Source organism: Mixophyes fleayi, chromosome 5 (genome assembly GCF_038048845.1).
Source record: "Mixophyes fleayi isolate aMixFle1 chromosome 5, aMixFle1.hap1, whole genome shotgun sequence".
In the NCBI taxonomy this organism is placed as follows: Eukaryota; Metazoa; Chordata; class Amphibia; order Anura; family Limnodynastidae; genus Mixophyes; species Mixophyes fleayi.
In genome coordinates, this window is record NC_134406.1 from 155,682,019 (window position 1) to 155,705,816 (window position 23,798).

At 39.2% G+C, this 23,798-nt stretch overlaps 1 protein-coding gene across 2 annotated transcripts in view; it reads right to left on the reverse strand.

The window, feature by feature from the left end:
- The window catches only part of LOC142158709 (cadherin-10-like), a 317,909-nt gene that overhangs the window by 239,945 nt on the left and 54,166 nt on the right, over positions 1-23,798 (reverse strand). The window contains exon 2 of one of the 2 annotated variants that reach the window (XM_075212931.1): positions 18,498-18,533. The exons of the other annotated variant lie outside the window; for it this stretch is intronic. The gene's annotated coding sequence lies outside the window, so the exon portion shown is untranslated. The remainder of the gene's footprint in view (positions 1-18,497; positions 18,534-23,798) is intronic. 2 annotated transcript variants of the gene reach the window in all.

Consider the following 23,798-nt stretch of genomic DNA (forward strand, 5'->3'; position numbering starts at 1 on the left):
TAGTTTTTCTTAAAAAAATACAATTTCAATAGCAACACCCTCTTTTGCAACTACCTGTAGCATAGACTTAACCCTTATACAGAATTATAATTTTTATAGGAACAGATGAAGTGCCGATGGCATCATAATGTTTAAATAAATGTGAGATCCATCTCAACGGTTGTGTAGGTAATGGTAAGTAAATAAAAATGACACCCCCCAGCTCTTCTACTCACTACATGAAGTGGGGACATTTTGAATTCCTTACAGGGAGCATTGCTCAAGCAAATGGAGAGGGAGCCCACTTGCAAAGACGCAATATTAGACTTAATACTTACAAATGGTGACAGAATATCTGATGTAAATATGGGAGAGAACCTCAGATACAGTGACCATCAAGCAGAATGGTTTAGTATAAAGACAGAAACTGACTCATATCTCCCAAAAACAAAGATGTTTGATTTTAGGAAGGCTGACTTTGCAGAAATGGGGAAATGTGTAAGTGAATCTTTGGCAGAGTGGATGAAATTGAAAGGAGTGCAGGAGAAGTGGGGAAAATTAAATAGTGCAACACTAGAAGCAATGGACCTTTGTATCAAAAGGGCTAGGAAAAGCACATGGAAATGGAAGGCAGTGTTGTTTGCAAAAGAACTAGCAAGTATTGTGAAAGCAAAAAAGATGGCCTTTAGGAAACTTAAGCAAACTCAGCATAATAAAGACAAAGGGGTTGAGAACCTTACTCAGATGACGAAAACGCCAACATCGGATCCTCCAACAGGATGAGACCGAAGGTGTAATTGCAGACACAGTGGTAATAGTGACAGCTTTAAAAACAGACATCAAACAATTTAGACAAATGAAGATCCCAGCAGCCTACAAGGATGTCACTTTCAAGGGCAACAGTCTGATTCACGTTGTTAAGCAGCTAATTTAAGGAGGGGCTGGCTGTACAATGTTCTTTACAAAGCCTAGAATATTGTACAGTCGGCGCCTTCTTAAATTAGCAGCTTAACAGAGCAAATCAGATTGTGGCCCTTGAAAGTAACGTCATTGTAGGGTGCCGAGATCTTCATTCGTCTGAATTGCTTGACGTCTGTTTTTGAAGCTGTCACTATTACCATTCTGTAGGCAATTACACCTTCGGTCTCAACCTGTCAGGGGATCCGATGTCTGTGTTTTCGTCATCGGGATAATGTTTACCACTGAGACAAAGAGGTGTATCTTGTTAGAAAGAAGGAAACTAAGTAGGTAATCAGCTTGTGCAAAGACACAAGCTGAAGAGAAAATGTCCCAGTCAGTAGGTAAAGAAGCAAAACTTTTTTAGGTAAATAAGTGAAAGGAGAAAAACAAAAGGAGCAATAAAAAGACTAAAGACCGAGAGTGAAAGGCTTGTTGAGGGAGGCATGGTAATAGCAGATCATCAGCATTCACAACAGAAAGAGGGGGGAAGGGGCCACAGTTAAGTTGCAACAGAACTCTCAAAACTGAAAGTGGATAAATCAATGGGATTCAAGGATACTAAAAGAGCTTATAGGGGTGCTGCTAATACCACTAACAGAATGATTCAACCAGTCACTAGCAACAGGGGTATTTCCAGACTACTGGAAAAGAGCAAATGTATTCCTCCTGCACAAAAGTCAAAACAAGGAAAAGGCAAGCAGCTACAGACCAGTCAACCTTACATAAGTAGTAGGGAAATTGATGTAAACACTCTTAAAATAAAGAGTTGTAGAATACATCAAATCCAGTAACTTACAGGATCTCAAACAGAATGTATTTACTGAGGTAAGCTCATGTCAAGCAAATTGTATTGTCTATTTTTACTGGGGGACTAAAGTAATAGATCAAGGAGGGGTGGCATAGATGTAGCTTATCTAGAATTTACTAAGGCTTTTGGTCCCATATTGAAGACTGTAAAATAAACCAGAAATCTTGGGATTGGATTCTATAATGGTGGAATGTATAAGATTTTGGTTGCAGGATAGAAAACAGAGAGTTATAGTACATGCAGTGCACTCACAGGAGGGAAAGGTTACCAGTGGAATACCCCAAGGCTCTGTTCTTGGACCAGTGCTTTATAATATCTTTATTTGTGACATTGCAAATGGTATTGAAAGGAAAGTATGTCTTTCTGCAGATAACACAAAGATATGCAACATGGTAGACACACCAGGAGGGGTAAGACAAACTATTGATGATCTAGGTAGACTAGAGAAATGGTCAAGAGAGTGGCAACTACAGTTTGATGCCAAAAAATGCAAAACCATGAACTTGGGTCTCTCAAAGGTTAATATATAGTGTTAATAGCACTATAATGGAAACTACTGAGAAGGAAAGGGATCTAGGAGTCACTATTTCATGTGACTTAAAGGCAGGTAAGCGATGTAACACAGCAATTAGAAAGGCACGTCAGTTGCTTTGTTGCATAGGGAGAGGAATCAGTAGCAGAAAGAAAGAAGTAATATTGCCACTGTTTAGGTCATTGGTATGGCCTCATCTAAAACAGGGTGTTTAATTCTAGAGGCCACATCTGCAGAAGTATATAAATACATTAGAGACTATACAAAGAAGGACAACTAAAATGGTGCATGGCCTACAGCACAAAACTTACCCGGAAAGACTAAATGATCTGAACATGTAAAGTTTGGAGCAGAGAAATAAAAGGGGAAATATGACAGAAGTTTTCAAATATATAAAGTGTTTTAACAAGTACAGGAGGAAAACATTCTTCAATGGAAAAGAAATGTCAGAACACAAGGACATGCACTGAAACTGGAGGTAAGTAGGTTTCATAGGAAATTTGAGGAAAAAACTAGTTCACAGAAATGGTAGTGGATAAGTGGAATAGCCTCACATCCCAAGTGGTAAATGATAATACAGCAGAACAATTTAAGCATGCCTGGAAGAGACATAATGATATAATTACAAAAATAAAGGATCAAATAAAGTTTGAGGTTACCATAGGTTAAAAAATAAGCAGATGGGCAATGCAGTTCTTATCTATCATCAAATTCTATGTTTCTATGTTACATTCCTCTAGGTCTATCCTTCAAGCATAAGCATTTGCCTGCTTACTTCACAAAAACAACCCTAAAAATAAGAGAGGCAACAATGAAGGTTAAAGTAAACAAAAAATGAATACTTACTATTGTGGCAATTAGGACACTTTGCCACCATCTAATAGAGGAAAGAGTGGTGGTTTCAATGGCAAACCACAGCCTGAAGGTGCAGAGAGGGATAAATCACACACACACACGCACACACGCACACACGCACACACTCACTCACACACACACACACACACACACACACACCAGGAGACCAGGTGGAGCACCTGGTCTAATCAATTAAGGAGTCAGCCAGAGCAAGGCCTGACAGGAAGCTTAAAAAGCTGGGTTTGATCTGTGTGTTGGAGCCTGGAGCCAACAAGTTGCCAGTGACCAGTTAAGGACCTAACTGTGATAGCCAGTGGTTAGGGCTATTGGATTATGTTTTTTGCTGTGAATATTTCATTTGCTTGCTGAAGACACTGCCAAGACTGTTTATCCATCCTGACAAGTAAAATAAACGTCAAAGTGCTTCAGAAAAAAAACATATGAGGAGCCATCTGTTTGCACGCTTTTCACACTATTTATATATAGATAGACCAAATGGACAGAAATAATTTACATAAATATATCATGTCTTTAATTATAATGCTCAACATCAAATGGACCATACAACTGGTGAATAGACTTTTTACATACAGAATGGGACAAACTCTAGTGCAGCAAGGAATGTTCAGCTTCATACAGAATGTAAACTATATTGCAGAACTTGACAAGCTATTTTATTTTTAATTTATTTGGGTTCAAAGAAACTGACTAAAACATTCAATACTTTTTTAAATAATAAAACATTGACTAGTGAACTTGCTATGTTACATAACAGTAACTGTTACATAACTGTTACGTAACTGTTACATAACATAACAGTAACTGCCATACATTAGGGGATATTAGAAAAGATTAGAGAATAGATAACAAAAGCAAATAATAAAGTGCAAGTTCTCTTTTAGAAAGGTCTGTGAAATTACTTAACCTCCCTCAAGAAATTGACAGTAGCTTTGGGCATATACTTATTGAGTTAGCAGCTGCAATTACCTAAACAGACTAAAAGCTGAACAAGGGTTTCTGAATGAACAATTGCTGGCTTTGTAACTGTAAGTTGTAAGTTTTTGTTAAATTATATATTATAATGACAATGTTAAGAAATCACTATAAACTATGTATTTCTGTTGTGTAAAATGAGCTTTTGAATTTGAGGTTAATCCTATTTACTTACATTAGTGCTCTGAAAAAAAATTAAGTTTATGTTTCTATACACAATGCATTTGATCTTCTCCAGGTACAGATTTATAGTTTATATTTTAATATCTCATGACATTCCCCATTGAATAAATAAGACAAAATTTGGCCCTGACTCCAACACATGCAAACTCCACCAGATTTGCTCATGATACAAAATGCTATGTCCTCTTTTGAGTCTTGAAAACTTGGACTTTACTTAACTTGGAGGCATTTGTCTTGTGTGCAACAAGAACTGAGTGCTGAATTTAAGCATGAGGAGTATTAAAAGCTGAGATTGTGTTCAATAGCTAAGGTTCACCTCTTTTGAGATCTAGTTAGTGAAGAGTTTGCGCAAGCTCCTTGCAGTTAAAGATGGCGCTTGTGCAGCAGTGGCCCACTGCTGAGGTGAGGGGGGCTCCCAAATCATGGGGTCTGAGATAGTCACTCTGCTAGTGCTGCGATCTATAGCATCATTCAGTTTTCTGTGTTCAACAAGATCTATAATATCAAGTATGTGGACATGTTTGCCATTACTAACCAGGCCAAGAAAGTCGTAGGCAGGGCCATAGCTTGAGTGGGTGGTGGTGCGGCCAGCTACAAAACTTACCATAAGTGGCTGAGAGGCGCATACCTTTTTGCGGCTTGTTACCTCAGGACCCTGCCATAACTCGATGAGTGGCGTGTGCCTTTTATGCTGCTTGTTAACTCGAGACCTGGCCCCAGGAGTGGATGGTCATGCTCAAGTACATGCACATGGTGCATGACATGTACATGCCATCCAGGGCAGGCACATGATTGGCCTATAACGAGGAGTTCTGTGCAAAACATTTGCCTGTAGTTTTCCCAGAATGGTTGGGGGATCCCTCAGACACTTCTAGTCACGGGGCATGAGATGATTTACAGGTCATGCGGCTTGTAGACTCACGTGCGGCCCATTCCGCGGTTGCTTTCCGCCCTGTGGCTGAGGGCAGCGCATGGAGTGGAGCACTGTGGCTCCATCAGGCCCAGTGGGCATGAGAGCCTCCTTCACTGAGGGTTTGGCCTCCTTGAGTCCCTGCTCTAAGTCTTCCTGGGGTTCCTTGCCATCCTTAGGGCAGGCCTCGTACCATAGTTGGGCCAGCATGGGGACTCAGGGGGAGTGGGGAAGGCTGGTTACTCCGTTAGGTTCACTGCAGGTGCCCTAGATGAGTCAGATCAGCACAGGTATAGTGTGGTTCCACCGCAATGGGAGCAGCTGTCTCAGGCGTATCCCTGTCCGCTTCCGTCACCATCCTCTTCTGTCCCAGTGCCTGCCACTGGGATAGGTCTGCTTAGGGTTTCCCTGATTCGCCCCAGGATGTGGTATCAGGGCCTTGGCATGGGGTTGTGAATCTCAGAGTAACTTTTCTCTTTTGGCAGGTGTGCCTCCAGTTAGTGTTTTCAGATTGATATAACTCTAGATCTGAGTCTTCTGTTTCCAGGCCTGCCCTAATAAATTATTTAAGACATTGTGCAAGCTCTTTGCAGCTAAACATTGCACTGGTGCAGCAGTGGCCCACTGCGGTGGTGAGAGGGTGCTCATGTATCACAGGGTCTGAATGGTCACTCTGCTAGTACCACGTTCTATAGTGTCATTCAGGTTTCTGTGCACAACAAGATCTATAATATCCAGAATGTGGAAATGTTTCATTACTAACAGGGTCAAGAAAGTTGTGGCCAGGGCCCTAACTAGAGGGAGTGGTGGTGCAGCCAGCTACAAAACTTACCATAAGTGGCTGAGAGGCTCATACTTTTTTTCGCGGCTTGTTACCTCAGGAGCCTGCCCCAGAAGGGGATGGACATGCTCAAGTACATGTACATGTCATCCAGGCCGATGAAGAGAAGTTTTGGGTCAAATATGATGGTCGCCTGAGGCTTATGCTAATATTTAAGGATGTGGAGATTTGGCTGAAAGTCTGGGGCGTATGAGCGATCCTTTTTGTATTCCAACTTTCTGGGACTTTGTGGTCCCCAAGAAGGCGGCAGGAAAGTTTTGATTGATCCAGCACCTGTTATTCCCACTGGGCACGTCCATCAGAGTGTCCTCTCTGTTGTTTGAAGCCATGCTGGATATGGTTTGTGGTTTGAAGGATGGGGCTATATTGACGAAAGTGGATATTGATTCAGCTTTCCACCACCTTCTAGTTCATCCCGACTCTTCCTGTTCATAGGATTTAGATTAGGCAGTGGATTTTACATTGACAGGTGTCTCCCAATGAGTTGACGAGGTTTTAGTCCCTTTTCACATTGGTGCATCTTGGCGAGTATAGGTCACCACAGCATTGCCCATTATCTGGACGATTTCCTGGTGGTAGGGCCGAGTCAGTCCCCTAGCCTGTGTGGAGATGTTGTAATCTGTTGTGACATTTTTTTATCCCCTAGGCGTTCCCGTGGCTCACAATAAGATGGAGGGTTAAACGATCCAATTGTCTTATTTAGGCATTGAAATTGGCATGGTCTCAGGCCTCTGCTGTCTGCTGGTGGATAAAATTAGCAAATTGAACGCAATGATTTCTGAGGTGTTAGACTCTCCAAGGGTGAGCTGTTCAATTTTGCTTGCCGTGTTACATCTATAGATAGAGTTTTTTGCATAAACTGCAGTAGATGACAGTGGACTTTACTTGGCCCAATTGTCAGATCCCAATGTCCGTCGACATTTGGGAGTATTTGGCAGTCTGCAATGTTTTTCTTTGATTGTCCAGCAGTGAGCTCTTTACAGACGCCATGGAGATATTGGAGTTTGGCACCTATTTTGATTGCAGCACTGTGCCATGGCCTGGAGATTGGGTGCACAACGGCTGGACATCTAACTTGGCCCTTTTGGAGCTTTTCCACATAGTCATTGCCGTTGAGTTGTGAATGTCCTGGTTTTCCAGGGAAACAGATAGTTTTCCTTTGTGATAACCTGGGTGTGATGCAAGCAATCAATCAGCAGTGGGCTACCTCCTCTCCTGTGATTAGCTGGATGCGGCAGCTGATATTGTGTTTCTTTACTTTGGCATCCATGCTAAACATGTTTCTGGCGTTGAAAATGGTCTGACTGATGCTTTGGAATAGATTCAGAGCTTTGGCACCCGGGGCATCCTTCGTGGGTTCTTCTTGTCCTGCTTATTTTTGGCAGATTGTCAATCCGGCATAGAAGGTTTGCTGGAATCATCTTGCCACTCTGCGGAAGGTTCCATTGGCCTGGCAGGAGTGTGTCGCGTTTAAGGGCTCTGGAACTGGTGTTAGTGGAGGTGGGATGAAGCGCATGCTTGCTTTCATTTGGGCAGGCTACAGGGCTTTAAAATCCAGATTGGCAATGTCAGCATCTCTGGCTGGCATCTCCTTATTTCCCAAGCTCCGTGGATAGATGGATTTCACCAATAGTTTCCCCATTTACAAGGGGCTGAGCATATGAGCGCCCGGTGTTCCGTGATCAGAGGCGGCCTATTAGCAATTCTTTGTTGCTCGGTTTGCTGGAGGCAATTAAGGCAGTGGCGCATGATGCTTACATATGTTCCCTATTTTGCGTCACTTTTGTAATGTTATACTTTGGGGCTTTTAGTGTTAGCGAATTGATTGCATCTTCCAGGTTCACTCCATCCTCTGGTATACTTGCGCAACATGTAGTGCTTGCCATTTCCTCAGTGAATTGTGAGGTTAAGAGGTTCAAATCTGACCAGCATGGTATGGGATGTTGGATCATGCTGGCTCCCGGGGTGGATTCTCAGATTGCCCAGTTGCAATAGTCACAGAATTAGCTCACCTCTGGCCTAAGGATGTGGTGCCATGGCTGGTGCATAGTGATTGGTCTCCCTTCACTGGTTATAAGTTCTTTGTGGTTTTTAAGTGCACTGGATTTGGATGGTGCTCAGTTTGGCACCCATTCCTCTGGATTGGGGCCACCGTTTCCTCAGCAGTAGATGGCATGTCTGTCCAGTGAATTGAGGATTTAGGCAGGTGGAAATTGAATGCTTACAGGTATTATGTGTGGTCTTCTCTTCTTCCCTGACACACTTTCCTTGTTCTTTGCTACCTCTCTTTTGCAGTGAAACAAGCCTTCAAATGCTTATTGATTTTGGGGGCAGGGCAAGAAAGAATTTTCCTAATTTTTCCTCTAAAAGTGGTCCTGATTGGCTGTTGGCACTATGAGGTTTTATGGTTTTACTTTCACTTGTGTCCCTCACTCACCTTTTTTCTTTTATTTGTCTTTCTTCCTGTCCTCCACCTTTAAGCTAGCTCTGCTTATGCTCCCTGGTATTTTTCTGTTTTTCCTACATTTAACTCTCTGTCGATTCCTGTGCAGGCGGATAAGGTCAATGTTTTTTACTTTCCATTTTTTTATTTATTTCTTGTGTGAGAAGTCCCTGCTCCTTCCCTGTTACTTCATGCCACACTAACTTTTTGCTGGTACTTTTTCCTGCATTACAGCACGCTGGAACCCGCTGTGGATCTGGGTGGTGGGCCACTCCTTTGTTCACTAAGCTTCTTTGCATCGGGCAGCTAGAGACAGCTAGAGACAACTCCTCCTTCCTGGGGTCAGTAGTGGTTTCCTGGGTGGGTCAGAGGGATTTGCATTGGCCTGGGTTTAGGGGGCTCTTGTCTTTGGAAATATCCAAGTGGAGGGTGATATATTTCTTGACAATTCATTTGGGGGGAATGATTTTGGCCATGTTACATCCGTGGATTTGATTTTGTTGTTGTGCTGTTTTGGATTATATTCAACCTGGCTTGTGTCTATGCCTCCTGGCCTACCCTATTACTTCTACAGAAGAGTCTGGTTGGGAATGAAGTTACGAAGAAGGTAAATTCTGAAGTGGCTCGGTTTATATCCTCTTTAGGCGGTATGCGGATTGAGCACCCATTGCTTGGGTTCCAGAGTCCCTGCCTTTATCGGCGGAACAAGGTTTACTTGACAGATGAGCATCTGGGATTGTTCATTGGGGAAATTTATAGGAGTTTGGTGGGTATAAGTATAGCTACAGTGGTGGGCCACGGGTTTTGAGAAAGCAAGCGTAGCTAGAAAACTCAATGCAGTCAGCAGGCAATGTAAACTGTAACATTTTTGTGAATTATCTTCTGTTTGCCTTATGAATTAAGACATTCTTCAATAAAAATACAAATAAAAAAGTGTGAAAAAACATTTTTTAATATTTTATATTTAAATAAAAAACTATATGCTGTTTTATTGTGGTAAATACAAGTAGTTTCTATAATATGTTTCTTTGATAGAAAAACGTTTGTATGAGATAATGATCAAAAAATGTTTATTGGCTTTGTAAATTGTTCTGTGCATGAAAGTAACAAATATTTCAAAACTAAGCAATTATTTTTTATGTGCAATAAATCTTAACTCATTTTCACACTATACAGATAACATGATAGTTATTATTACATATAATAATATATTTAAATTAGTTTAAATATGTACCTAGATGTAGCTGCAATTTACTGTGTCAATAATAAACTATTTTTAATTTAGTCATGCAATTTTCTGGAAATAAATAGATTTAGCAAAAAAAGTGTGTACCACTCCCATTCATTGACAATAGATAGCTTAGATTTGCAAATTTCATATGTTAATTGTTTTTCTGAAATTTTAGTTTACTGGTAATAGAAAATAGATTCTAGCTTTCACTATGCAACAATAGAATGCTCTAACTTCTGTACATACATCTTTCAAAGTGAAATATAAATCGGGCAGTTCATATGTGGACTTATCAGCTGTCAAGATGTAATCATCATGAGCTTATAGGTATTGCCAGATAACAAGATCAACAGTTGCTAAATGGTTTCTCCTGACCACTAATGTTCACCATACACAATGAAGTTTCTAAAGAATTCAAGAAATAAATATTCAATAAAATGAGACCTCCATCCATTCAGGAAAAATCCCAATAAATCATTCATATTGAGCGACTAAAAAGTTTACTTCTTATTTATTTAATACTTATTTGGTCATTATAATTTATTTTCTAAAAAATATTTGAAAAATTATAAACGCTTAAATTCATTTATTCTGTACTATGGCGCCCCCATTTGTTCTGCTTTTCTGTGGCTGTTATATCAGGATATTGGCACTTCCCCTATCGGGCGCAACATTTGGAATTTTAAATGGGTGTATAACTAATCATTTATGAGTATCTGAAATATGAACACCTAAAATATTGTTTTGTTTTTTAAAAAGAACACAGCTTAGTTCTTAATAAATGTAAAAAATTTGCATAAAAACATTTTTTACCTATAATAGCTAGGATTTATTAATTTTACTAACTAGATTACACTGTATCAGTATCCACCCCAGCATACCAAAACAAATATCAAGACAGCTTTTAGCCAATGACTTCAAGACTGCTCTGTTTATTATGTGAGTGCCTCCATCGCTTTAGTACAGAGCATTGTTTTGCCTAGAAATTTGAAAGCGAGATGCTGATTTACCTACTATGGTTATGTAATTTTCCTCCAGTTCTCCATGCCTTAAGTCACCCCCTTTTGTCTTGCAACCTCCTCCTTACTGGCCTCCCCTGCTCCCACCTCGCCCCCCTCCGCTCTATACTCAATGCGGCTGCAAGACTCATCTTCCTCTCACGCCGCTCTTCCTCTGCCTCCCCTCTCTGTCTTGCCTTACACTGGCTCCCCTTCCCCTATAGAATCCTTTTCAAACTCCTCACCACCACTTACAAGGCTCTCTCCCAGTCTACTGCCCCTTATACCTCTAACCTCCTCTCCATTCACTGTCCTGTCCGCTCCCTGCGCTCAGCCAATGATCGCCGACTCTCCTCCACTCTGATCACCTCTTCCCACTCTAGAATCCAAGACTTCTCCCGCGCTGCCCCCTTCACTGGAATGACCTCCTTCGCTCCATCCATCTCTCACCCAACCTGTGCTCCTTCAAACGGGCACTTAAAACTCACCTGTTCCTTAAGGCCTACCAACCATACACTTAACCTCTCATCTCTTCTGTTTCTCCCCTGGCCCCATTTTTTTTCTCTCCCCTTTGCTTCACTGGCTCCCTTCTGTGCCTGATTTTGTTCACCCTCCGTTAGGATGTAAGCTCGTATGAGCAGGGCCCTCTTTCTCCCTGTCTCCATACCTGTTCTTCTGCTCCATCTCTACTGTATTTGCCTGCCCGGAGTTTCTGAAGTATTGGTATTTTATGTTTAATGTTCTGTACTGTTTTACCCTGTATGGTCTACTGTCTGTACTGTGTACGGCGCTGCGGAAACCATGCGGCGCCTTTCAAATAAACGATAATAATAATAATAATAATAATAAAACAGGTCATTAAAATATAAGTTTGCCTTTTAATTATGTATTAGAGTAGTCTTTTTAGAGTAGTCTCTTACTCCCCTGTCTGCCATTCCTGACTTTACACCAAGACTCACACAAGGGGCTTTTGGAACTTGGTACATAGACAAGATGCTTCGGAGTGGCCAGCTGGTGGTTAATGAACGAGTAGTTGCCTTCTCTCTCTTGGAGGGCAGAGTAGGCCTATCTGCTTCAGAGTTTTGGTCATACCTGCAAATTAGACACAATTTACAATTGAGAGATGTTATGGAGGGCGCGAGTAAGGGTCTGATCGGCTTTGAGGAGTTGTGCTGCATCTCCACTGATCCCAAACATACCATCTTAAAGATATACCAAATACGCATTGTTAACTTATACTCCAAATTACCTGTTTATGTCAGTACTTGGGACAGAGAATTGAGGAGAGAAACCTCTGAACAATTTTGGACCAAAGCTTTCCAATACACAATGGAGAGCTCCTCTAGCCTCTCTGTGGTGGAGACGCGATACAAAAACATATGCCTTCTCCATTTAGCAAAATGCACCTGGATGTCTCGGGGTGGTGTTGGATATGTGGTTCTGGATCAGGAACGAACTTCCACATATGGTGGATCTGCCCTGTGATAGTGATATTTTGGAGCAAGATGAAAACTGTTACAGAGAAGATTTTAGGCACCTCAACCCCAGATGGACCAGACTTCTGGTTATTTGGTATCTCAAATATACTAATATCACAATGCAAAAAATCCTTTCTTCTATGTAGTGCTGCAGTTGTTCCAGTCCACTGGTGGTCTCCTGTGCCCCCTCACATAAGGACGTGGTTTAGACGGATTGACCTTTATTGGCTTATGGAGGATATATACTGTTCAAGCCAAAATAAGGTCACTGAATACACGGCAATATGGCTATGGTGGCTTGAATTTAAATAATCCACGTCTTATCGCGCTCTTATCGACTCGGGTTAGCTATTCTCATTTGAGATTTAAATGTTGATAGATGCTTATGCGAGAGGTCACGTTACATGTAAACCCTGTGGACACTATCTCTTTTAACTGGGCTTTATACACCTCGAGGAGTTACCCCCCTCCCCTATCCACTCTTATCTCTCTTCTCTTTAACTTTTCTTAGTCCTCTTTTATGTCTATGTCATTACAGCTTTATATAATTGTTCTGAATTATATATTCATAAAAAAAATGACGTTACTTTACTGTGGCTTAGATTATGAATCTTATCTGTGACTGTAAGTTTTAAACATGCCTTACTTGTTACATGTACTTCATGTTTGTACTAATTTTGATAAAAATATCAAATAAATAAAATAAGTAATTTATTTTAATAAAAAGCAAATTAAACAAAAAAAGAATAGTTTTTTTACGAATGAAGTCTTTAAGTATTCACCTTGCAGATTTTTCCAAATATCCTCTAATATAAAGCACACACAGATATATATTTTTCCTGTAGATAAGGACAAACAAAGAAATATATATACTTAGTGATTAAGGGGATTGCTGGAGGAGTACAAAGCTTCCCTTGAAAGACAAATTAACAATAGGTCATTGTGACATTCTTCTAATTGCAGTGGCTCAGGATAATTTATTTGGTTGAGATTCATTATTTAAAATGAAGTGTGCACATACTTCGCTCTAATGTTGTTTTATGTATTTCAGGAGGAAAACACATGAGAGATGTAGAGTATGTGTCACAATGGGTTAACTTTGCACTTCTCCATTATAGTCAGGAGTCTATTGCAAAGGTATATAGGTAGCGTTATCATGAGATACCGAGTTCCATATGAGCTAACCATGGACGACACTGGATTGGATGGGTGACGTAACTCCCAGTTAAACTTGAGAAGAATGGGGAGGGGTCATAGTTTAGTGAGTAACTAAGGGGATTAGTGGAAAAGTAGAACCATTTCCCCATAGTGTCCAATCCAGCTGTCATTTTGCTGTAAAATCTCATACATTGCTTCTTTGCTTCTCTGCTTTTCTACTTTTCTGTTTGTCTGCAAATCTTTTCTTTGTTTTATTATTTGTTGCTCTCCTATTTCTCATCCTTTACATCTCTGTCAGTATCTAATTCTTTTCTTGTAAAGAGATACAAAAACACGTAGACATGGTCTCATTCATGGGGCTAGGACATTTGTGACATCAGACAGAATCAGGGGTACACACATTACATTGACAAAGTCACAGAAGTAGCTAGGAGTTTGTTTTTATGTGTATAGAAGCTGCTGAGTTTTAAGCAGAAGTTTTCATTGTGGAAATATGATTCATGTTTTATAGATTGCATGTGGTATCTGCCTGTTTGTCTCATGTGCGAAGTGTGCCTCTATATATGCACAAAGTTTGGTAGGAGATATGCATCTCTGTGTAGAAAATTGGAGTAGGATTTTTTCCACAAGACCTGACATAAGTGAAACCCTAGAAAATGTAAAATTCTCATGTTTTTATATTTTTTATAGTCAGATAGACATGTACTGGATATTGTTATAATTGGCGAAAGTGTTATAGAAATGGACCCCTTTACCCTCCTCACTTAGCCAAGTAGCTGAACATGTGGGATTGAGAATGGCATGTGAATTGACAGAGGGTAAATCTATTGTTATACATTGTTCTTCAGTATTTTTCTAGTATAGGAGGTGACGTTGAGACGACTGAAGAACTTTTTAAGACAATGGAACTACATAAGTAGAACTCACATTACATGGAGGACTTGTGACAGTGACACAGTTGCCAACTGCAGTAGCTGTTAGTTAAGTTTACACACATGACTGTACATGACTTTCACAACAGGCCAGGCATAGCTGTCAAATGAACAGCAGGGTTTTAAGTGACAACCGACAAATCAATGTTTTGTTTTGTTTTTCTTTGTATTGTTTTAAATTATACACACACACATAAATTTGTTAAAATATATGAGATTTGTGTTGCCTGAAGAATAAACAATCTGAAAGGTGAAGGGATGTGGTCAGGAGTCTGCTGGACCCTGGAGAGATGGACAAGGTAGGCCAGTAGCTCCCAGAGTCTATCCTCCAGGCCTAGCGGAGGCAGAACATGGTCTGGCTCAGCTGGGTAAAGAAGGTTTGTGCAAACTGAGCATATTGGTGTGCATCAGACGTTTCTTCTCAAGCTGGTAGGGAGTCAATGTCCTGTCTTACTTGATTTATAGGAAATGTCAGGAAGACAATACCTATAGAGCCATCCCATACCCCTCCTACAGGTGGACTTTCTTCAGGTAAAACAAATCCACTTCATCCAATTACCACCTTGCAGTATCCTCAACTATCTACTGGTGTACTGATGAAATATATCTGGGTAATGGTGTATTGAAATGTTTCTAATGTATTGCTGTATCATACTCAGGGTTTTTGTGAGTAGATGTGGTATCTCTAGAGTTATAGAAAGTGATCAAAAACATATTAGTAGGTTAATTGGCTGCTATCAAATTGACCCTAGTCTCCCTCTATGTCTGCCTGTGTATGTGTTAGGAAATTTAGACTGTAAGATACAATGGGGCAGGGATTGATGTGAATGAGTTCTCTGTACAGCGCTGCGGAATTATTGGCGCTATATAAATAAATGTTAATGATGATGATGATGATAAACACACTCACAAACACTAATACATATATGAGTGTGTTGCTTTATATAACGGTATATTTGGGATAAACTGCAAAGTGAACATATACATCTGTCTGATTATCTATACGTATTTATCATCATTTTATTAATATACTTCATATGCAAGTTTAGTCACATGTGGTTGGCTAATACCTGGTTCTAGTTAGAAATACAATACATAGTTTTAAAATATAAACACACAGGGGCTCATGTTGATATGAACACAAATTGCTTTTCTGGCATTTAGTACACTTTTTTTTCATCTGTACAAGCGCACATAGCAGTTCAGAAACTAAAAAGTAATGAAATGAAGTGTTATATACACAACAAAGAATAGTTGTTAATAAAATGTAAATTGCATATTCCACATAAAATTTAATTACATGCAAATTCAAAACACAAATACAAATTAAATTAAATATATCTGTCTTCCTCTATAAAAATTTCAAAAAATCAAAATGTCAATTAAGTAATGTGAAAATACTTATTATATTGCTGTTACACTAAGGATTTAAGTACTATCAGCTGGAGGGGTCAATATGCAATCAGCAAATTAGAAGAAGCTAGATATGTATATTTTATTCTGTGTCCATGTACGTTCTAGTCACAATTATGTGAACAGGCCCTTAATGTACATGACCTATGCTTTTCTGCTTACTTGCCCTGCTTAACTTGCCACCACATTCTGCTTCTCCAGGTGTAAGGACTGGTAAGTGTAAGCCAAATTCTAAATACATATGTACCACATCAGTTTCCCCTATCCTATTTATAATCATTTGCTGGATACTCTCTCATGCAAATCTAATCTTGCACCTACCTTTCCTGCAGATTCAGTGGGTTGAGCATATGAAAGTCGTTTGTCTATCACCACCTCCCACAGCATGTCGCAAATAAATATGGATTTGTGGAAAAAAAGGCCACAAAGATTCAGACATTAGACTGTAGAGGCACAGATGTTGAGCTTTGACATGTCATTATATTTATGCTTTTATTTTATAAAAATGCCATTTAATAATAACTGAATAAAGCAGAATTAATTATGAGTGATTTAAAATTATTTCTAAACATAGGATGCTGTAGGTGCTATGATGCTAGCGCTAGAGAGCTTTGATGATACATGGGGCTCTGTAGGTATTTTGGTATTGGTGCAGAAAAGAGACCTAGGACAACAGAAAACATAAAACCAGGCCTAGTCACTAACCAAAGCCCGAATAGGCTTTTGCACTGCTCAGTTCAAATCGCTGATGTCAGCAAGATGTTGGTGTGATAAAACTTGTTCATAGACAGAGGATGGCATGTATCCAGCCAAATAAAGATGTATTAAAGGTACATTTTAAAAACACCCTGCTATATAGTGTATGAATTAATCATAGGATAGATGTTATATTTGCAAAACAAATAAAATGCTTAGCAGTTGATAACATAACTATAAACATTTAATCTTAAATTTAACATTTGTGCTATGTAATAAAAGACACCACACCGACTTGTTGGCAAATTAATTTAAATAACTGCTCACTGATATGGTGCTAGCTGTGAAAGACTCTGCTATATACATGTGGTAAGTAAGTCACTTTGCTATGTTACTGTCACGGCAATAGGGTTTCTGGGATCCGTCTCGGGACCCTTCGGACTAGCTGTGGCTGGAGTGTAGAAGAAACGGGGAGGCCGGATGAATGTCTTGCTCATAGAGGTTGATCTAATCCTGTATACTGGATGTTAGGAGGAGTAATGCTGGACTGGACTCCTTACTGGAATAAATGACTGGAATCTGGAACTGATGTACTGAAACCTGGATGTTGGAACAGGGAGGACTTAAACCCATGACCAGAGACAAATATAGTACCACAACTGGGACTGGGAAGGCTCAGAGCTCAGAACAGAAAAGCAGAGGATATACAGGGATGGCAACCTCCTGAACAGGATAAGCCTGGAACTGGCCCTGGACAACTCATAACTCAGAACCTGGGTTGCACTTGGAACTGAAAGTCGGTACCCTGAGACACAGTGATGACACCAGAAAGTGGAAGACTCAGAACCGCAACCTACTACCCCAGATAGCCAGTAGGAGAGACAGGAATAGATTGGTGAAAGGAGGATCCACACAGAAGGTAACAGCTGGAATCTGTATACGAGCAGATAGAATGAAGGTGAATCCACACGAGGAATAAATAAGCAAAGTCTTTACTCCAGCAGGCAGAATAAAGCTGAATTCACTCAGAGGGTTAATGGTAGAAATCCATATAACAGCAAACAGTGTGAATCTAAACTCACTCAGAGGGTTAATGGTAAAATTCCATATAACAACAAACAAGATGAAGCTTAATTCACATGAAGGGTTGATGGTTGAAATCTGTATACAGCAGGCAGATTGAAACAGCAAACAAACAGCAACTGTGGTAATCTGGAACCAGGAACTAGGAAAGTGTTGCACTGGCAATTTGCAGATTATGGGAGGAGACTGTTATAGTCTGCAGACGAAGCTATTTGGTGGATGAGATTGGGTGTTCAAACTTAGCAGGATGTTTAGCAAATGTCACACCCAAGATGGCAGCCTCCAGTACTGCAGACAGAAGTCACACTTGCCCCAGGATAGAATGCTGCATATGCCCAAAAGGGAGATGAACAGTGATATGGTACCGCCGAGTGGTGTAAACAGGACTAAGACCTCGATTTGTGACAGCTACCTTAAATTTGCTTTATTCTTGGTCCAATGTAATCCAATGTAAAGAGGAATAGTACATATGGGAAATAGCAAAGCCATAATTGATCGAACAGACCGCTTCAGAGGGGCACTTGATGCACAATTAGCAGCCATTTAGGAGCTGTCTTTCCTCTGTGATTGGCTGAGTGTTGTAAGAGACTTCTCCTGATTCACCTCCCCTCCCTCAGAAATCAGGATTTATGTCTTATAATTACTGATCTTAAAATAATGTGCTTTAATATGCGGTTTGGCATTTACAAACCGCACATGAAATCGACAAAAACCATGCTGTCTGGCAAAACCACACTTGGGTAAATCTCCTTTTTTGTGTCTATTGTGCACATATCACTCATAAGAAATTCACACATTTAGTATGCAGTATTTCCTGTAAATCTCTAGGATGTGTAGTTAGCTATCTTTGCTGGATATTTTTGAAAAATGTTTCCATTCTGTTTCATTTATCTGTATTTATTTAAGGACATATATATATATATATATATTTGATATAAGCAAATATTTTTACTGAAATTGCCTTCAACGATTAGCTTCAAAAGTCTAGTAATGCATATACTCACATGGTTGGAAAACCAGTAAGCCAGCATCAATTTACCCTGGAGACACAATAAAAACAATGCAAATGTCAGGTTGGTTTGAGAATTTCCTATCATGCATTCCTTTCCCTTAGCTAAATAAACTTTTAGAAATCCATAGAGCCATTCCACAAATGGGATAGAACAAGTATTTGCAGGTAATGCCCAGCTATATAATGGATTTTACAGTTTACAGTGCAACAGACTTCACATTTTAATTACTTTTTCTGTAATATCAATCAAGTGAAAAATAGATTGATGCAAATGTAAAATTAATACAGTACTTTAAGTTGACATTTTGAAAAAAACAACAGATCAATGCATTAGGCTAATGAATTTCATATATACAAATGATTTCCTTTAGTTTTCTCTATAAATCACATTATTGTTTCTAAAGAGATCATTAACCCATACCATCATTTACTGGATTGAAATGTGACTAAATCACATTTTCTAGGAGCCTCTGTAAAAAACTTTAATTTGAAATTGAAATCAGCTTTTTCTTTTCAATACTTTTTAACTTAGATTAGCCATTTCTAAACAATTGTCTACAGCTAATAGTTCTATAAAAATAAGACAATATACAGCAGGGTTTTTCTTGTCTACAATTTTTTTTTATACATTTTACACAAGTTACAGGTATGCACCCGTGCACATTAATTGATAATTCATACATTGGTTCCCCTATTATTATTGTACTTATTGTTTTTCTTACTTTCAGTGATGGTGACTGAGCCTCTGCAGTGATGGTGTTTCTGCCACTGTGTCACACCCATATAGTACTATGCCTCACCTTCAATGTCCTAGCCCTTTTTGTGCCTGACAAATCTTAACTGAAATTTGCTATTTTTTAAACTTTTATCTATCACATATAATGTCTTCTTATAGCAGCTCTGTTATAACAGTAGCTTTGACTGCACAGAAAATGGAGCAGACAGAAAATCTTGATTTTCTTGTGCTTAAAACAAATACAAAGATAGTCAAAGAAAATACATATTTTTCATAGAAAGAATTAACCAACACATATATAGCAATCGTTATTACAGCTGGATTTTATAGGTTAACCTGGATAATTGTATCTAAAACAATCTGCTAAGTTGAATTGAGTTATTTCAGTAAAGCTTCTGCTTTAGGTGAAGCATAACAACTAATTTATAACACTTAACTAGACAAATGCTAATTTATAGCATCAATCCCATAAAAAATTAGGTGAGTTTTTTAACATAAATCACTATGATGAACTATAAAAAAAGCCTAGTAATTACCATTTTTTCTTGGTTTATTTTGTCAGGCTGTCATTAATCATTGGAATACCGTGGGAACCACAGTCACATGGCAAATGATGTAGTGAGCAGAGAGGTTATGGAATGCTCCTCTGAGCTCTGTCTGTGCTCTTTACTGAAAAATCATCTCCCTCCTCACCTCCTGTGCCTTCACAGGACATGCTGAGAGCTGTGAGTTTGCGCATGCATGACTAGTAAACATGCCTGCCCTCAAGAGACATTTTGAAAAGGAGATAATGATTGGTAGGAGTAAAGCCAAGAAAAGTACATGCTTTAAATATACTTGTTATTTAAAGGAAAAAAACATTTTTTTTACAGTAATATTTTTAGAGTTACCTCACAATGTCCCTAAAATGGTCTTTACTCTAAAGGGGGGAAAAACTTCTATTGGGGTAATACCAAGTGACAACTGGATTACAGAGGTCTGAATTGAAGCCTTCCCCCCAATGGTTATACAAGTTGAGTGGGCTTACATAAATATTTCAAGATATTTCATATCTGAACATTGCTCTTACTGCTGGAAATTTCTGGTAACTGAACAAGTATTCTTGAAAAATGTATGCTATCATGCTTAAGACATTAGGGAAAAGGTATTCTTCACCATTGTCAGTCACTAATGGTGCAGGTATAAGTTATTAACACTGAACCAATCTGAAATAAATCATTTTATGGATTGCATGCCTTTAATTAAAAAATGGACCATAAAAGAATGCTTCATGAATAAAGTATAGCTTATAACCAATATCCTAAGGTAAATAGGTTATATTTGTGTCTTCATAACAATTGTTCTAGTTGTTGTCATTCAGTCTTTGGCTGTGAGCACTCAAATGTTAAGCACTCAAGTAGATATATCGACAAGTAGAAATATTAACCTTGAAAACTGCCATAATGAAAATATAAGGCACATGAGTATTATTCTATTTAAAAAAAACTACAACTGGTATCTAGATTGCACCCAATCCCAAGACAACAATTGCCCCTGGAAATGCCTTACCGATGCAAGCATTGCATTTTCCATAATGCTGTAAACTTTGGTTTCAGCAACAAGTGCCTGTTACCATACCTGCAGCTACCCCAAGCAATCACATCTGATTTACATCTCATTGACTGGATAGTTTGACCCTAGGAGTTGTTCAACAGAGAAAGGGTAACATTATATTCAATGACACCCAAAAAGCAAATAGAAATAAAGGTGAATGGGTACAAAGTATTTACACTGAATTTAAGGGACCAGTGTAACAGACTGAAATAAATCAACACATCTACAGTAATGGCCAAAAGTTTTGAGAATGACACAAGTATTGGTTTTCACAAAGTTTGCTGCTTCAGTGTTTTTAGACCTTTTGTCAGATGTTGCTATGGTATACTGAAGTAAAATTACAAGCATTTCATAAGTGTCAAAGGCTTTTATTGATAATTACATTAAGTTTATGCAAAGAGTCACTATTTACAGTGTTGACTCTTCTTTTTGAAGACCTCTGCAATTCGCCCTGGCATGCTGTCAATCAACTTCTGGGCCACATTCTTGCCTAATCAATGCTTGGAGTTTATCAGAATTTGTGGGTTTATGTTTGTCCACCCGCCTCTTAAGAATTAACCACAAGTTCTCATTGGGATTAAGGTCTGGGGAATTTCTGGCCATGGACCCAAAATTTGGATGTTTTGATCCCCAATCGACTTAGTTATCAATTTTGCCTCATGGCAAGGTGCTCCATCATGCTGGAAAAGGCATTGTTCATCACCAAACTGTTCTTGGATGAATGGGAGAAGTTGCTCTTCGGGGTTGTTTTGGTACCATTTTTTATTCATGGCTGTGTTCTTAGGCAAAATTGAGAGTGAGCCCACTCACTTGGCTGAGGACCAACCCCACACATGAAAGGTCTCAGGATGCTTTACTCTTAGCATGACACAGGACTGATGGTAGTGTTCACCTTTTCTTTTCTGGACAAGCATTTTTCCAGATGTTACAAACAATCGGAAAGGAGATTCAGCAAAGAAAATGACATTACACCAGTCCTCATCAGTTCAATCCCTGTACCGTTTGCAGAATATCAGTCTGTCCCTGATGTTTTTCCCGGAGAGAAGTGGATTCTTTGCTGGCCTTCTTGACACCAGACCATTCTCCAAAAGTCTTTGCCTCACTGAGCTGCAGAAGCACTCACACCGGTCTGCTGCCATTCCTGAGCAAGCTCTGCATTGGTGGTGCCCCGATCCCTCAGCTGAATCAACTTTAGGAGACGATCCTGGTACTTGCTGGATGTTCTTGGGCGCCCTAAAGCCTTCTTCACAACTATTGAATCTCCCTCCTTGAAGTTCTTGATGATCCAATAAATGGTTGATTTAGGTGCAATCTTACTAGCAGCAATATCCTTGCCTGTGAAACTCGTTTTGTGTAAAGCAATGATGACTGCACATGTTTACTTGCAGATTACCATTGTTAACAGAGGAAGAACAATGATTTCAAGCACCACCCTCCTTTAAAACTTCCAGTTTGTTATTCTAATTCAATCAGCATTATAGAGTAATGTCCATCCTTGTTCTTGTCAACACTCTCACCTGTGTTAATGAGAGAATCACTGACCTGATGTCAGCTGGTTTTTTTGTGGCAAGGCGGAAATGCAGTGGAAATGTTGTTTGTGAAATAAAGATCATTGTCATGGCAAAGAGGGACTTTGAAATTAATTGCAATTCATGTGGTCACTCTTCGTGACATTGTGGAGTATATGCAAATTGCCATCATAAAAACTGAGACAGCAGACTTTGTGAAAAATAATATTTGTGTCATTCTCAAAACTTTTGGCCACGACTGTACTGTAAACACAACAGACCAGAGCTAAAGTTGAGGACAAACTATGCCATACCTCGATTAACCCAGGCCACACCTCACACAGCTCCAACCAGGCAATACGACTCTTCTTACAACCCTTTGTCACTGTAAATTGGGAAAGATGTTACTGTATTTCCTCATGTATAAGACGCACCTTTTTTTAAAAATTTTGGGTCTAAAAACTGGGTGCGTCTTATACAGTGGTAGCGGGGGGATCCAGGGGGGGAGCAGCAGTACAGTGGCATCGGGGGGGGGGGACAATTGCAGATGTTTAAAACACAATCAGAGCAGCAAGCCAGCACAGTCTTCCTGCCTGTCTCTGACGAATGGACCTGCACATAGTGTGCAGCCGCCAGCAGCAAGCTCCTGCAATCTCAGCACACTCAGGACACTCAGCACACTTTTTGACAGCTAAGGCTGCCGGCAATTAAGGTGCATCTTATACATGGGAGCGTCTTATACATGGGGAAATACGGTATATACTAGTACGTATACTAAACTAGTACACATATTAAACACAGCTGACAAGCTCAACACACTAAATAAATAAACAACACACACTACTGACACTCTTTACACACACACACATGCATTACATAATTTATACACACATACTATGCATATTATTTCACTAAATAACACATTTCTTAAAAAAATAAAAAAGGTAATTTTTTTATTGTGCCCACTGATTATGCATATTCACATAAAATTCACATTACAATATACACTGCATTCACAAAACACATACTGATACATAGGATAAATTGTGTCAGAGATAAAGATACCAAAAACACACAGAGATATACAGGAAGTAGGCTATTATAAACTTAGAAGATACACACAAAACACACATATACATAAATATGGTAGAAGCTATTATATAAAATATACAAATTCTCATAAAACAGTCTTACAGTAGTATTTTTAGTTACCCCACAAAGTCCTTAAAATAGTCTTAATTTGAAGGAGGTGGTTTTAAAATGTTCTCAAAAAATTGTTATTAAAATGTCTCTGTTTTAAAAAATGGAGTTTAAAAAGGTGTTTTAAAGCTAAAACAATATTTTCTGAGTAACTTAAAGCCATGTCCATTTTTGCTAATTTACATGAAATTTAGATGTAAATGGTGTAAATATAATTATCTAAAACTAATGTTTTTTGAACTCACAAAACAACTTA